This window comes from Rhipicephalus sanguineus, chromosome 8, assembly GCF_013339695.2.
Source record: "Rhipicephalus sanguineus isolate Rsan-2018 chromosome 8, BIME_Rsan_1.4, whole genome shotgun sequence".
In the NCBI taxonomy this organism is placed as follows: Eukaryota; Metazoa; Arthropoda; class Arachnida; order Ixodida; family Ixodidae; genus Rhipicephalus; species Rhipicephalus sanguineus.
Window position 1 is genome coordinate 148,946,656 of NC_051183.1, and position 17,210 is coordinate 148,963,865.

The 17,210-nt window shown below is 45.9% G+C and overlaps 1 pseudogene; it reads left to right on the plus strand.

Annotated features, from left to right (window-relative positions):
• Nucleotides 1-7,789: 7,789 nt before the first annotated feature.
• LOC125759505 (uncharacterized) lies at nt 7,790-16,687 on the plus strand (annotated as a pseudogene).
• The last annotated feature ends 523 nt before the right edge of the window (nt 16,688-17,210 follow it).

A 17,210-nucleotide genomic window follows, 5' to 3' on the forward strand; every position in this document is an offset into this window, starting at 1 on the left:
TTACTGACACTTCTACCCAGGAACACCGAGGACACACTCAAAGGCAAAAGGGCGGTAAAAGTGTGTGTGGTTCGTTCCTTTCTGGACTAATGGGGCTACCACATCCATTATTTCCTTTAAGGGCTAACGGTACGGGTCTAACCGTTAGTCCCCGAGCAGCTAACTGTTAGTCCCCAGAAATTACCTCAATGGACTGACATTAGGTCCTCACATGTACACCTAGATCCGACGCACTGTGGGAATCGATGTAATGCGAAGCAGCCAGCAGAGATCACTATATATCCCATGTTTGTCATGCATGCATTCATGTAGAATAGTTTATATAATGCAACGTATATTCTGTTATATACAATGCATGACCTGTCGTTCTTCACGCACTCATGTCACGCCATATCAGTTTTGGCGTATATCCAGTTAACAAAACGGCCGGAAGCATACCAACAAGACGGTGTCATGTAAATCATGCCGTACATGACATGCATGTTATCATTTGCGTCTTAAACGCTGTCATTTCTGTTTAAGTGTTCACCATACAGTCGCGTCACGCGATACCAATATTGGTGTATGTCAAGCTAGCAAAATAGCCGCGAGCAGACCATGAGCGTGGCATCTAAATGAAGCCCTACACGACATGCATGTCATGATTTTCATGTTACCAACTGTCAGTTATCTTCGCCATATAGTCAGGCCACGAAATACCAATCCTTGGGTATACTAACGTAGCGGACCAGCCGCGAGCGCACCATGAGCGTGGTATGTAAATCATGGTGTACATGACATGCATGTCATGATTGTTATGTTACAACCTATCATTCATGTTCGTGATACAGTCACCTCACGCAACAGCATTTTTCGTGTATGTCAAGCGAGCGTACAGGCCGCGAGCGCACCGTGAGTGTGGCATGTAGATCATGCCCTACATTACATGCATGTCATGACCGTCATGTTACCACCTGTGATTTATGTTCGTAATTCAGCCACGCCACGCAATACAAAATTTGGGACATGTCATGCTAGCGAAACAGCCGCAAGCGCACCATAAGCATGGCAGCGTCGTCATGCGGAACATGACATGCATGTCATGATTTTCATCTTACCACCCCTCCTGTATGTTTGTCATACAGCAATCTTCTGTCATACCAGTTTTGGTATATATACATTTAATTAAACACCCGCGAGATCCCCCAGACGACGTCATGTAAATCATACTGTACATGACATATATGTCATAACTTTCATGTTATGGCCAGTCATTTAGGTTCTTCATAGTCATGTTATGCCATACCAATTTTGCTATACATCCCATTAACGTAACGACCAGGAGAGCACAATGTCGTAGGCGGCTAGATAGATAGATAGATAGATAGATAGATAGATAGATAGATAGATAGATAGATAGATAGATAGATAGATAGATAGATAGATAGATAGATAGATAGATAGATAGATAGATAGATAGATAGATAGATAGATAGATAGATAGATAGATAGATGCGCTCAAAGTCGCAGAAGTTCGCTTAGAAATGTTTCGCCTTTAAAAAGACATTTAGTCATGCGTGTATCACTGAATCCGCAGTGAAAGCAAAAACGAGAAACAAAAGTGAGACAATGAAACGTTTTATTTTTCTCTATGCATATGAAGTTTTTGCTTTCTATCATTTAATTCTTTTTAAAAGGTCCCTTACAGGCCCAGCCGCGTTGTCATATCTCGTACAGTCCTTTTTGTGTAGCTGCTCCAACGGAAGCGACAGATAACTAGTATTGCATACGGCAGCGCACACATCATCCTGCATGTTCTGGACAACGGCTTCATCCTGCAAAGCACAAAAACGCCAGGCCTGCGCTGAAACCGCAGCACAGTCACAGCGGAAGCTGGAAGAGCGGCGTTTCTAAAGCACCGTTGTAAGCTCTCTTGGGGCTACTAATACAAGTACACTAGCAAGGTACTCACTACGCCATAAATCACAATGTTTGTGAAGTTCGGAAGCACCTAATAAGCCATTATCCGTCATTCTGCGGAGAAGCGAGGCACCAGCTACACGCCTGTAAGCATTATGTGCACTTTGTTGACGCGACGACTGATGACGATGAAGAATTACGCCTCAACCCTTTGTAATGGGGTGGAAGCTTTAAACGGCCCACCAGTTATGTAATTTGCATTAGGTGACGCCCGGTCGCTATGTTCCTCTCCCGCCACGCCGTATAACATACGTTGTCATGGGAGAGAGAGGTGGGGGGGGGGGCGAAGAACTTTACTGAGACCCCGAGGAAATGGATCATGCGCTTATGGGCTTCCTTGGCAACCAATACAAGTGCACTTGCGAGGAACCCACTATGCTATAAATCATTGTAATTTTTGAGAAGTAGGAAAGCAGGCATTATGCCATTTTTCGTCATTCTTCGGAGAGCCGTGGTACCTGCTAAACGCATGTAAGGCATTATGCGCACTTTGTTGATGCTGTGCCTGATGACGATGAAGAATTATCGCGGAGCCCTTTGTAATGGGTTGGAAGCATTCAACAACCTCCTCGTTGCGCAATTCGCATTGTGTGACGCCTGATTACAGAATTCGCGTTGTGCGACGCTTGGTGTTTATTTTGCTCCTCTACCACGCTATATTGCATATGTTAATGTGGTTCCTTCCCGACATGTAGCCTGTATAGGACCTTTTTGCAAAGCAGATTCAAGCACCGGCATTGGTCAGAGGTTGAATACTGGACTCCCACGCAGAGGGCCCAGGTTCGAACCTCGTTTCATCCTGGAATTTTTTTCTTATTTCGTTTTTTTTTCTTATTTCGAGCGATAGTGGTTACGGACACCGGCGGCGGCGGCGGCGGACAACTACGGCGCCAAAAACGGCCGGTGAAATGATTTCAAAACAGCTTTCGCTGTAAATGATTGCAAATAGTTAGTCACACGTGACACAGAGAGCATGAAAACGCACGCACATGGCAAATATAGGCACGTTCACACCGAGCGCGGAGCACGCAAGCGAGCAAGTGGATTTTTAAAGCGGAGAGGCCGCGAGGGTGCGCGGCTGTTCAGACCGACCGCGTTGCCTTCAGCCCGTTGCGCCGTGCGGAGGGAGCAAGCCACGAATCCACGGTGTACGTGTCGCCATCTTGCGAGACTACGCAATACTGCGCGTGTGCGCCTCGGGGGGCCCTGATTGGCTGCGGTCAAAGCGGCCAACTTATACGCGCGGAGAAAATCGGCCCGGGAGAGATCAGGGCATGCGGCCGCGGGTTTTCCGCGTTTGAGGATAATCCGCGTCCGCATTCCGGATCCCCCTCTCCGCTTGCCTGATCCGCGCTCGGTGTGAAAGTGCCTTACGTGCGAGGTGAAAGGAAAACACGCGCCTAAATTATGGCATACAAATAATTTCGCCTTGATGTCATACGTCATCACAGACGCATTTCGAGCCACGTAGCGCAACAACTCAAGTGCGGCAGCCGCAGCCATCACGCCAAGGCGCTGCCAACCACCGTGCGGCCAACGAGTCGGCGAATTTTCTACGAGCCTGATCGCACAGCTAGAACAAGCCCGTCAGCCGCCGCTAGCGCCAGCGAATCTCGAGCAGATGAACCAGCGAACGCGGGGCCGCCGCCTTGAACGGCGCCGAGCAGATTGCGAGCAAGCGACGAGGAAGCCGACGCTAATGCCGACCAGTTTCCACAGAGTTCCGAAGCGCAGATATAGTCGGCTAGCTAAAGCACCCGCCACCCCATGCCGGTGCAATTCAAGCACGCGACATACAATCGATCTCGTTGCCGGCGACCGCAATGCGTTTGGACGAGCCGAAGAACAGCGGTGAGGCCTCTGCCCAATATCGCGAGCTCGCAGCTCGTCACCACGGCGAATCCTCGGTGAGCGAGCGTCCGGGCGGCCGACGACAATGGCGGCCTATATCCAGGTGGTCACAAATCACAGCTGAGCTGACGCCCAAGCCGGCCCTCGCGGTACATTTCGTGCGCGGTATATAGGACGCAATCGATTCCGTCACCTTCAATGGCGATCAGTTTCGCTCACGCGATAGATACGGCAGAATAAAGAGCGATCACTTAGTTGTGAAAAATTCCAGCGCCGATTGGTGCCCAGAGTCAGATTGAAATCACGGATCAAATAGGCCTATTGTCTTCTCTGACGCCATTCCCAGCCGTTGGCTACGCAGCGCCATGTCTACGCCGGAGATATACAGAGCGACGTCGCGACGTTTCGAGACCAGCTCCAGACTTCAGGGGTGCGGCGAAATGTAAAAGCAGCACCACACGCTCATCCACGCATATGTGTAAATTGAAGGCACCGCAACGCGTTGAGCGATGGACACAGTCTTCGTCAAAGTGTTTGAGTATGTCGGAACGATTCGTTATCGTCTCGCAGCCGTTGTCCTCGTTCCAGCATTTTGCCTGGAATAGAGCAAATGTGCTGTAGGAGTACCGAGTTACTATGAAAGTATCCAAAAATTGCATAAAATTTGCAATCACTCGTCGTGTAATAGAAGATGCTGGTTTTTTAAATGTGATTTCTCGCGTCTCAACTATTACTTCACGAAAAAGGGAATTAGACTTGACAACGCACACACTTTGGATCAAACTCAAAATTTCATGCACGAACAAGTTCAAAATGCCAAAAGGTGTTATAAAACTACTGCTTCACCGACTGTGGTCGAATTTGTTGCGATTTAGATAGATGGAAATTTCATCAACTTGTACACTTGAGAAGTACGGACTGCTGGGTGAGTTGGTAACTCATCTTAATGCTGTGGTGCGCAAAGGAACGAAACACGAAGGAAGGCAAACGCCGTGTTTCGTTTGCCTTCCTTCGTGTTTCGTTCCTTTGCGCACCACAGCATTAAAACTTGTACAGACACTACTTCGATCCAAATTTTGGCATAATTGTGGCATTTGGTTGAGTTGAAAAATATAACCTCTGTTTTTATAAATACTCAGTTTCGCTTCGCACACAGGTATGACATAACTTCAGTCAAGGCGGCACCATTCGCAGCACATATGACATCAAAAGAATATATAAAGTGACAACGCAAAACACAAATAAAAATTGTATTTACAGTACAATGATCGACACCGTAGTAAATATTAAATCGGCTGCGTTCGCGTATGTTTGCGTACGTTATACCTTGTGTATATAACAATTCCTGCCGAATGACAGTGTGATTAAATTCAACATATTCCACACCTTCCAGTTTTGAAAAAATAAAATATTCGTATACTTCATTACCTAATTAGTACAATTCTTACATTCTAATATCATCGTATGGCCTCATAAAAGTTTCAGCATTCGGTGCAGAATTACGCAATATCTCTGGTGTATTTAAAGGACAATTACGTAACTGCAGCCCGCAAGCCAAGGGGTGTTTCCGACCCCTGGTTTTCATATATCCTCTAGACCATGGTTCGGCAACCTGCGGCCTACGGGGCGGTATTATATGGCCCCCGGCTCAACGCCAGGACCCCCCCCTCCCCTTCACGTCCTCTATCTAATCCATGAACACTTCCCTGCTAACCGATAAACACCTCCGCGACTTCCTGCGTCTGTCGGTGAGCAACCTTGATGTAGAAACTTGCGAGTTGGCTAAATATGTTGAGCACCAAAATTCGCATTCAAAGAGCGTATATTATTTGCTATATTTATAAAACCCGACATTGTGACATGCGAGCAGAACACAAACGTGATTTCTATTCAAGTTTTTTACATCATTATTGTCAATTCGCCGAATATTTTTTGTTTCCCTGCAAAGCCCTCTTCCCTTCCCCCACTTTATGCAACTCGGCCCCTCTCCTCAAAAGTTTGCCGACCCCTGCTGTAGACGATGCGTTATAATGGCAAGAACTGACATTCTATACCTTGTTTGGTTCAAATTCAGTATGATGTAACCCCGTGGAATACGGAGGTTTTCAGCTAGCCAAGCTGGTCGGTGAAAAAAAAACAGATAACGGCAAGACGGGCCAAAATAAGGCTTAGCAAAACGTTTTGTTGGGCCAGTTGGTTCATGACTTCTGAAGGAAAAATTGTAGCGCAAAGTAACAATCTTGCTCTTTGTCTGTCCGTGTGTTCCTTTGCGCTACAATTTTTCCTTGAGAACAAATTAGGGCAAGGGGCAAAACGCGGCATTTCGAAGTTTCTGCCATATATATCAAAATAAAAACGTGTTTTTGTTTTGTTCTTTATTTTCCTATGACAGCTGCCGGTAGTTGTCTATTATTTAAATAATAATCTTCGTAATGGTTGTTAATGTTTATGCGGGAAAAATGCGCAGTTACCAGCGAGCTCTGGACACTCCAAAAAGTGAAATTCTGCGCTATGAAATTTTGGAGGCCTTGATTGAAGTTGCTGTAACATGAGTGCCGCCCTGAGAGTACGAGTACTTCTATTGGTGCTCTGCATCGCTAGCCACATTCCGTGAAATAGTACAGCTACACCAACAGATTCTCACATTTCGCTCTTTTGCGTTTCGACACCTTGGAATTCTGCGAAATACCATCTGACAGTGGCTTTGAAGAAGGTGCGTTCAACATTAAACAGCTGCTACGTCTATGCGCTTGACGCTTTCCACAATTTAACCAATTAGTTATCAAGTGTTTCGATTTCCATTTATTATTTGTCGTTCACGTCTCTAACACCGCTGGTACAATGTGTGCACCGTTCTAGTAGCAATGTAATCATTACGGAGAGAATGTGCACGCGAAATTGACACGAAGAAAACGAAGAGATAAGACAAAGCGTTTTGTCCAGTCTCTTCTTGCATTATCTCAGTGTACAGTTTCTTTTGGAAAGGATATTTACCGACACTCCCAGTGCTGTATGCTCTCAAGCTGATAATATTTCTGAAGCGAGCCACCTACGTTAAATCGCGCATCCCTTCTTTAGAGTTAATCACGACAACTGTCTCTGCATAACATACAAAGACGAGCTCTTTGAATAGAAAACGGGACATGCGTATCCTCCACGTAAGCAGAATTTCAACAGCAAAGCCTATGCATTGAGCGTCTTCACGAAACTGGACACTGTCGAGTGGACATTCGTAAAGTTTGTTGATCAAGCACTGCTCATAGCACGTTTTACAAAGGACGTGTTGACATGGCAGGAAGGCTGCATGGTACGAAGTAATCTGTTGGCCCGGCATTAGGATGCGTCGGAATTATCGGCAACAGTGTTATCGCTTGTCAACGAACTCCTACCGTCACGGCTTTGTATCGGTGGGCAAAGTCGTTGGAGTACGAGAATAAAATTATTTTCAGGCACATGAAGCAACACTGAACCTTACAGAAGGGAAAGTGGCGGTGGCACGTTGAGCAAGCGACTAACTGTTCCATGCTATTTGTGCTGCATAGGTGAGTGCACCAGTACACAGGTGTACACCACTGTTATTTGAAGTCTTCATTTTTTTTTTTCATTTGTCTTTGCCACTGCCGACTGAGTGCTTGTTTTGTAATATATGCTCACCATGCCTTCTACGGCCGATGTTGTAAAGGCTATTGATGACTTCAAGCGCGAAATGCGCGCCGAAATCCGCACGCTGAATAAGAGCATAACATTTTGTTCTAGAACAGCTGATGATTTCAAAAGCGCTCTGGCAGAGCTACAAACTTTGACTGCTGAGGTCAAGAGGAGGAGAGAGGACTGTGCTGTTTTGAGGCAAGAAAACAAGGACCTAGCTGAAAGGCTAACTAAAGCTGAAAGCAAAATCCTAGAACTAGAACAATACAGCAGGCTCAACAATATAAATATAAAGGGCTTGCCACTCATCGTTAAGGACAGAGCCGCTGAGATGGCCTTGAAAATTGCCCAGACTGTCAAGGTTCCTCTCGACCTAGCAGACATTGACATCGCCCATAGCGTCAAGACCAAAAGCAGTAATGATGCTAATCTAATTACAGATTCACGACCCGAACGAAACGAAACCTTTTTCTTGGGGCAGCAAAGAAAGCAAACCTGTCAACTACTGATATTGGCTTCACGGGGCCCAAAGAGCGGATCTACGTCAATGAACAATTTGCACCACATAACAAACGCCTTCTTGGCGCAGCCATCGGAAGGAAAAGGGAAACGTCTTGGAAATCATCATCATCATCAGCCTGTCTACGCCCACTGCAGGACAAAGGCCTCTCCCATGTTCCGCCAATCAACCCGGTCCTGTGCTTTCTGTTGCCACGTTATACCTACAAACTTCTTAATCTCATCTACCCACCTAATTTTCTGTCTTCCCGTCACGCGGCGAGACGCTGGAAGTTGTAAAGGAGTACGTCTACTTAGGACAGGTAGTAACCGCGGAGCCGAACCATGAGAGTGAAATAACTAGAAGAATAAGGATGGGATGGGGCTCATTCGGCAAGCATTATCAAATCATGAATGGTAGTCTTAGAAATACGTGTGGACAAAGAACGGCAGCATACTAGTACGCAAAACGGAGACTTCCGATGTCATTCTGATCAACTGTCAAGCCGATTTGTTGAGAATGGCGTAGTCCGACGTCAAAGTACTCATGCATGACTTGTTTGTTCTTTTCTCGCCTCTGGAAAATTGCCCGGGTACCACACCTCTTTTCATGCCCTCACAGCTTAATACACATGCTGGAACAGAGAAAAATGAGTTGAAAATAATACATTTCAACATGCAATCTCCTGTGAACAAAGTTGATCAATTGACCTATTTTTTCGCAGGCTTAACAACCTCGTTTGACGTTATCTGTTTAACCGAAACGTGACATCGCCAGGAAACTGATGTTCCGCGCATGCCCGGTTATAAATAATTTTAAGTTAACCGTACAGCCAAACGTGGGGGAGGCGTCGCCCTACTGGTGAAAAACAAGTAAGTGTGTCAACTGTTATCTGAACACTGCTTTTGTAACGCAGATATTGAAATGCTAACTGTGAAGTCGGCCTGTCAAACATTTTCTGTCCTTTATCGCCGCCCTCAGGGAAACTTATCCACATTTTTTGATTACTTTGAACGCGAGATGTTCTTTTTCAATTCAGAAAAACTTTCTTCTTGTATAGCTGGAGACTTCAACATAGATATGAGCACTTCCAGCCCAGCGCAGCAACAGTTGTCATTGCTCATCCAGGCTACCGGTTTTCACAATGTAATTAATAGTCCTACACGAATCACTGCTACTTGCTCTTCGGTGCTAGACCTTATAATTACTAATAGCGATAGTGCGCTCCTTTCGGGCCTCATTGCAGTCGATATAAGTGACCACTTGCCTGTTTTCTTGTTTCTGGAAAAGCAAATGTGTTCAAAAGCAAATGCAAAGGCTCAGCGGCAACGTATATCTTTAGAGAGGCTCGAACAATTCAGGAACCGCATTGCTTTAGTAGATTGGGCTCCCGTATACAGAGAAACCACAGCTGAGGGTGCTTACCGCAAATTCCCAGAAATTTTTCTTTTATTATACAACGAGTGCTTTCCCATTGTTGCTATAAATGCATCTAAGAATGCTCGTAAACACTGGATGGCCAGTCAGCTTACCCGACAAGTGAAAAAAAAACACAAGATATTTGCGATGTTCATTAAAACAAGAGACGCAGACGTACTAGCATAGTACAAATCGCTGCGTAACCGCTTCAATAGAGAAATTAGGGTAGCTAGAACTGCTTATTACAATAATTTATTCCATAAAATCTTTCTAAAAAGCCAAAAGAAAAATGGAGATGCCTAAACATACTTTTAAATAGAAACACGCATGGCAGGAATATCACAAGGTTACTAATTGAAGGCAACGAAACGTCCGGCTCTCATCTCGCTAACTCATTTAATAATTTTTTCTCTGAGGTAGGCCACAGTGATTTCAATGCTGGAATCTCTAGTTTTCTAGGCGACAAGCTAATACCATCCCTGTTGTTTGCCCCAACGGATGAAACGGAAGTTTTTTGATATGCAGAAAGTTAAAAGATACCTCTAGTCTTGATGCGCACAATATTGAAAGTCGGCCAGTGAAGTATGTTCTGGATATAATTACTCCTTGTCTAACATACATATATAACACCGCACTTACAACAGCTCACTTCCCTGCGGATATGCAACTAGCCAGGGTGACCGTGATTTATAAAAAAGGAGACATGAACATTTCGGGAAACTGCAGGCCAGTGTCTATTCTTCCGTATTTTTCTAAGGGGCTAGAGCAACTAATACGCGTTCGTCTCAACGGCTTTTTTCTTAAACATTCCGTAATAACTGATGGTCAATATTGCTTTACGCAAAACACATCTACGGAGCATGCGCTACTTGTTCAAAAGGAATATATATTAAAAAATTTTGAGACACAGCTCTTAACTCTGGTATTCTTGTTGATTTCAGCAAAGCCTTCGACTGCTTGAATCACGACATTCTTTTTGCGAAATTAGAGCACTATGGTGTACGTGGACACGCCCTTAACCTATTAAAGTCATACCTGGGTTCACGGTCTCAATACGTCATCATCATCATCATCATCATCAGCCTGTCTACGCCCACTGCAGGGCAAAGGCCTCTCCCATGTTCCGCCAATCAACCCGGTCCTGTGCTTTCTGCTGCCACGTAATACCTGCAAACTTCTTAATCTCATCTACCCACCTAATTTTCTGTCTCCCCCTCACGCGTTTGCCATCTCTTGGAATCCAGTCAGTTACCCTTAATGACCACCGGTTATCCTGCCGACGTGCTACGTGCCCGGCCCATATCCATTTCTTCTTCTTGATTTCAACTATGATATCCTTAACCCCCGTTTGTTCCCTGACCCACTCTGCTCTCTTCCTGTCTCTTAAGGTTACACCTATCATTTTCCTTTCCATCGCTCGCTGCGTCGTCCTCAATTTAAGTTGAACCCTCTTTGTAAGTCTCCAGGTTTCTGCTCCGTAGGTAAGTACCGATAAGATGCAGCTGTTATATACCTTCCTCTTGAGGGATAGTGGTAGATTACCATTCATGATTTGATAATGCTTGCCGAATGAGCCCCAACCCATCCTTATTCTTCTAGTTATTTCACTCTCATGGTTCGGCTCCGCGGTTACTACCTGTCCTAAGTAGACGTACTCCTTTACAACTTCCAGTGTCTCGCCACCTATCGCAAAGCGCTGTTCTCTACCAAGATTGTTCCACATTACTTTAGTTTTATGCATATTAATTTTCAGACCTACTCTTCTACTTTCCGTATCCAGTTCAGTAATCATGAGCTGCAATTCGTCTCCCGCGTTACTCATCAATGCAATGTCATCAGCGAATCGTAGGTTACTGAGATACTCTCCATTGACTCTTATCCCTAGCTCTTCCCAATCTAGGGCCCTGAAAACCTCCTGTAAACATGCGGTGAATAACATTGGAGAGATCGTGTCTCCCTGCCGTACGCCCTTCTTTATTGGGATTCTGTCGCTTTCTTTATGGAGGACTATAGTGGCTGTGGATCCGCTGTAGATTTCTTCCATTATGTTTATATAGGCTTCGTCGATGCCTTGATTCCGCAGTGCCTGCATGACTGCTGATGTCTCCACCGAATCAAATGCCTTCTCGTAATCTATGAAGGCTATGTATAGGGGTTGGTTGTATTCCGCGCATTTCTCTATCACCTGATTGATAGTATGAATATGGTCTATTGTTGAGAATCCTGTACGAAATCCTGCCTGGTCCCTTGGTTGATTGAACTCCAATGTCGTATTAATTCTGTTAGCAATTACTTTTGTAAATAGCTTGTAGACAACCGACAGTAAGCTTATGGGCCTGTAATTTTTCAGGTCTTTGACGTCCCCTTTCTTATGGATCAAGATGATGTTGGCATTCTTCCAAGATTCTGGTATCCTCCCCGTCGAGAGGCACTTCGTATACAGGGTGGCCAGTTTCTCTAACATAATCTCTCCACCGTCTTTCAACAGGTCTGATGTTACCTGATCCTCACCAGCTGCTTTGCCTCTTTGCATTCCCTTTAGGGCTTTCTTTACTTCTCCTGTCAATACTGGTGGGATGTCAGATTCCTCTGCGCTATTACTCCTTCTTACGTTATCATCCTGAATGGCTCGGCTGCTGTACAGATCTCTGTAGAACTCTTCCGCTACCTCAACTATTCTATCCATATTGTTTGTGACCTTGCCTTCCTTATCCCTTAATGCATACATCTGATTTTTGCCTATGCACAGTTTTGTCTTCATAGCTTTGAGGCTTCTTCCGTTCTTTAGAGCATGCTCAATTCTCTCCATATTATACTTTCTTATGTCGGCTACTTTACGTCTATTGATTAACTTCGAAAGCTCCGCCAGCTCTATTTTGTCTGTTGCATTTGAGGCTTTCATAGCTTGACGTTTCTTAATGAGGTTTTTCGTCTCTTGGGATAGCTTACCAGTGTCCTGTCTAACAACTGTACCCCCGACTTCCACTGCACACTCCTTGATGATACTAGTCAGATTATCATTCATTGCGTCAACGCTAAGGTCGGTTTCCTCGGTTAAAGCCGCGTACCTATTCTGAAGTGAAACTCTGAATTCCTCAACTTTCCCTCTCAGAGCTAGTTCATTAATCGGCTTCCTGCGTATCAGTTTCTGCCGTTCCTTCCTCACGTCAAGTTGAATTCTAGATCTTACCATTCTATGGTCACTGCATCGGATCTTGTTAACTACTTCCACATCCTGTACAATGCCCGGGTGGCCGCACATTATGAAGTCTATTTCATTTTTAGTTTCGCCATTAGGACTCCTCCACGTCCACTTACGAGTAGCCCGTTTTCTGTAGAAGGTATTCAAGATGCGTAAATTATTGCGTTCTGCAAACTCTACTAGTAATTCCCCTCTGGCGTTTCTAGAGCCGATGCCATATTCCCCAACTGCATGATCTCCAGCCTGCTTCTTGCCTACCTTTGCATTAAAGTCGCCCATCAGTACAGTATACTGTGTCTTTACCTTACTCATTGCTGATTCTACGTCTTCGTAGAAGCGTTCAACCATTTGATCATCATGGCTGGATGTAGGCGCGTAGGCCTGTACCACCTTCATCTTGTACCTCTTATTAAACTTAATTACGATACATATCACCCTCTCATTAATGCTATAGTATTCCTCTATATTGCCAGCTATATCTTTATGAATAAGGAGCCCCACTCCTAGTTCTCTTCTGTCAGCTAAGCCACGATAGCATAGGACGTGTCCGTTCTTCAGCACTCAATACGTAGTCATTAACTATTACGCCTCACAGATTCTAAGCATTCCGAATTGCGTCCCTCAGGGTAGCATTTTGGGGCCACTTCTATACAATGTATATATAAATGATGTTCCTAACATCAGCACTCATGCGAAATACATTATATATATGCAGACGACACCAGGTTATTTTTTTCTTCCAATAATATACAACACTTAGCAGAAATCGCAAACGACGCGCTCTCACAACTTGCCATGTGGTCATCAGTTAACTCTTTCAAAATAAACAAACAGAAAACGAAAGCAGTACTTTTCCTTCCTAAAAGAAAACAAGTATTTCTACGGCCCTCCTTATACCTAGGCGACACCGTCATCGAGTACGTAGACACCTTTAAATCATTAGGGATAACGTTCAGCAATACAATGTCATGGGATGCACATGTTAATAATCTTTCTTCAACACTCTCTGGAATAACAGGAATCGCTTCGCGTAACAGATATATTTTTCCAACCAAAATTAAGCTTACTTTGTACTATGCATTGTTTTATTCCCACATCAGCTATTGCCTGCTAGTCTGGTGCAATACAACGTTGTCAAACAAACCCTGCAAAAGAAAATGCTCCGCACAATTGTAAATGGGTCGTATGATTCGCCCACAAAGCATATCTTCCGACAATATAACATAGTACCTGTAAACCAATTATTCGACTGCAGATTTGCATGTTTTTAGAAAACAATCGCAACAACAAATGATTCCTTTTTTTCTAAAATTGTACCACTTGTGTTTAAATGTAAACATTTCGACGGAAGTCTGTCTGGCTGGGTGGAAGAATTAAGAAGTTGAAATACCTCCAGCCACAAATTCTTGGAGGAAACCCGACGTTCCGAGAACAGCTTGGTCTCTTCTTCAGGGGTGACTGTGCTGATCAGGGGGGCTTCGTCGCAGCTTGTTTTTGGCTCCGCCTTTCTCTTTCCCTCACGTTCCGGAGAACATCAAGATCGTCGCACAAGCTGAACGACGCCTGCTCAAAGCCCGAATCCATGAGTGCCACAGCGTGATCAAGAAGAAGGAATTAGACCTGTTCTTCCTTCGACGACAGCTACAACATCGAATGCCCAACATCTTTCCGTCGTTGGAAGAATTCGCGCGGGATGTGGCTGCAACAACAGCTCGGAAGCAACAAGCAGCTCACAAAGGCAAGCTTGCGACGCTTCAAGGGAAACGCCACCGCAGTCCGGTCAACGGAAATTTCGTCGTCAACTTGTCCTCCAGACAACTCTCCCCGACCGAGCACGACGTGCTGGCAAAGGGACACAATTTTAACACGACCACGACGTGTCCGCCACTACCAAAGATCATTGCGGCTGCCGAGGAAGGCATCAGGAGACTCGACAGTGGAATTCGAGAGAACATCCGTCTCAAGGCCATCGGTGTACTATCAAAAATAGAAAAACGCCGTGAGCACAACCTGTCGAGAGAGGAGAGCAATGCGATCCGTGCGCTCCGAAAGGATGAGAAGATTGTCATCCTCCCGGCCGACAGAGGCAACGCGATGGTCCTGCTTGATAGGGAGGCGTACGACGACAAAGTTCAGGATTTGCTCCAAAGCCCGGCCTATGAAAAGCTCACGAAAGACCCCACACCAAGAGTCCAAAGGGAACTGAACAAGCTTCTGGCGGATATCTTCAAAGGACACCAAGAGGCAAGAACCATCTATCTCCAGCTCATCTGCAGGAACGGCTCTGCACCAGGATTTTACGGGCTTCCAAAGATCCATAAGCCCACCATCCCGCTACGTCCGATCGTGGATTTTACATCTTCTCCACTCCGTGCGCTGTCCGAATATCTCCACCGGACTCTGGCGCCGCTCGTGGGAAAAACACCAACCCACATACGCAACGCCAGCCACTTCGTGGAGCGCATGAAGGAAGTGACCGCGAGCAGTGATGAGTGCCTCGTCTCGTTCGACGTCGTGTCCCTGTTCACCAGCGTGCCCATAACACTAGCGGTGTCTTGCGCACGGGCAGCTTTGAATGACGACGAACTCCTGAGTGAAAGAACCTGCCTGAGCACCGATGAGCTGTGCCGCCTACTGGAGTACTGCCTCAAGGGAACATACTTTAGTGCCAACGGGGACTTCTACAGACAGGCCAACGGGACCGCGATGGGAGCAGCCGTCTCCGTTACAGCTGCGAACATCGCAATGGAGCACGTAGAAGAGGCGGCACTGCGTTCCTTTATTGAAAGGCCGAAAGTATTTGTGAGGAATGTGGACGACTGCTTCTGCATCATAAAGAGGACAGCGGTAGACAGCTTCCTCGAACATCTTAACTCCGTCGACCAAGCAATCCAGTTTACGGTGGAAAGAGAACAAGACGGAGCGCTACCGTTCCTCGATGTTTTAGTACGACGACAAGGCGAACGCATGACCTTCTCGGTGTACAGAAAACCAACGCACACCGGCAGGTATTTGCATTTCACCTCGAGTCACCCCACTGCCCACAAAGCTTCCGTGGTGTCGGCACTCTTTTCACGAGCAAGAGTCATCTGCACATCAGAAGGAGAGAGAAAGAGAGAAGAAGAGAGGGTCGTGGCCGAGTTAAGAAAGAACGGATACACGACAGCTTTCATCCGCCGTGTGGCACGCCGCATGCCGAGAGATCAGCTTCCCCACCGCGGAGACGCATCTGCGAACAACACACGTGACCCTCCTCCCACGCTGGCCACCCCACCGGATACAATGGTATCGAAGAAACCAGCCCAACGAGTCGTCATCCCGTATGTTCCGGGAACTAGCGGACAGCTCGCCAGGGTTCTCGGAAAAGCGGGGGTCACGGTGGTTCACAAGCCGGCCTCAACGCTCGCTCGCTTACTACCGCGGCCGAAAGATCGACCATCCCGGGAGCAACACCAGGGCGTGGTCTACAAAGTGTCATGTGCTGACTGTCCAGCGAGCTACATAGGCGAGAGTAAGTGCTTCCCGGAAAGAATGCGCCAACACAAAAACGACGTCAGAAAGATGGAAATACAACGCAGTGCCCTTGCAGAGCATTGCGAGAAGCACGACCACAAAATTGACTTCGAGGGCGCTTCCATCATAGAAACGGAAAGGAATCTGGGAAGGAGGCTCTTACTCGAGTCGTGGCACATCCAGAACACACCTGCGAATGTGAACCGGTCCCTCGGAACAATGCCTCCGATCTACGTGCACGGCCTCCGGAACGTGAGGGAAAGAGAAAGGCGGAGCCAAAAACAAGCTGCGACGAAGCCCCCCTGATCAGCACAGTCACCCCTGAAGAAGAGACCAAGCCGGTCTCGAAACGTCGGGTTTCCTCCAAGAATTTGTGGCTGGAGGTATTTCCACTTGTGTTTCGCCACTCATCATATGACACCAGAGTACAAAGTAGTTACGTATTACCAAAGTGTAGAACAAATTATGGTTTTTCTATGTTGAGTTATACTGTGCCAAAGTTCTTGAATACCTCATTTTATGACTGCCTAAATACTATGTCTCGTTCTGCCATTCGCAGTAGCATTATTCGGCAATCTGTGCCACCATAATATCAAATGTTTTCATGTCTTCTTATATTGTATCAATTTATGTTATTGTTTTACACTCACAGTACTGTTGCCAATTATGACACATAGGTCTTTTTGTCGTTATTTTTATTTAGTTTTTTATTAGTTTTTTTGCACATGCACGGATACTTACACGAACTCTCTGTACAGTGGTTGTTTCTGCTTTGTGCCTACTGCTGACATGTAAGGATGGCCAGGCTCGTCAAGCGGCGTAAAATTCGCTGCTTTTTTCTCGCCATCCCTAGTTTGTATGTACAAACTGAAATAAAGATTTGATTGATTGATTGATTGAATACAACGGGTGTTCATAGAATATGCAGCGTGCTAGTACGTGCCACTAGAATCCGAACAGGAGAAGGCGATGACGACACAGCAAGCACGAGATGGCTGCGCCTATTGCTGTTCGCATCTGAACAAAGGGCTGAGAAAGATGCATAATTTTTGGACTCCCAGCATCGACGTCTGTCTGTCTGTTTCCACGAATTTGTGGCCTTGACTTCGCCCGATCACT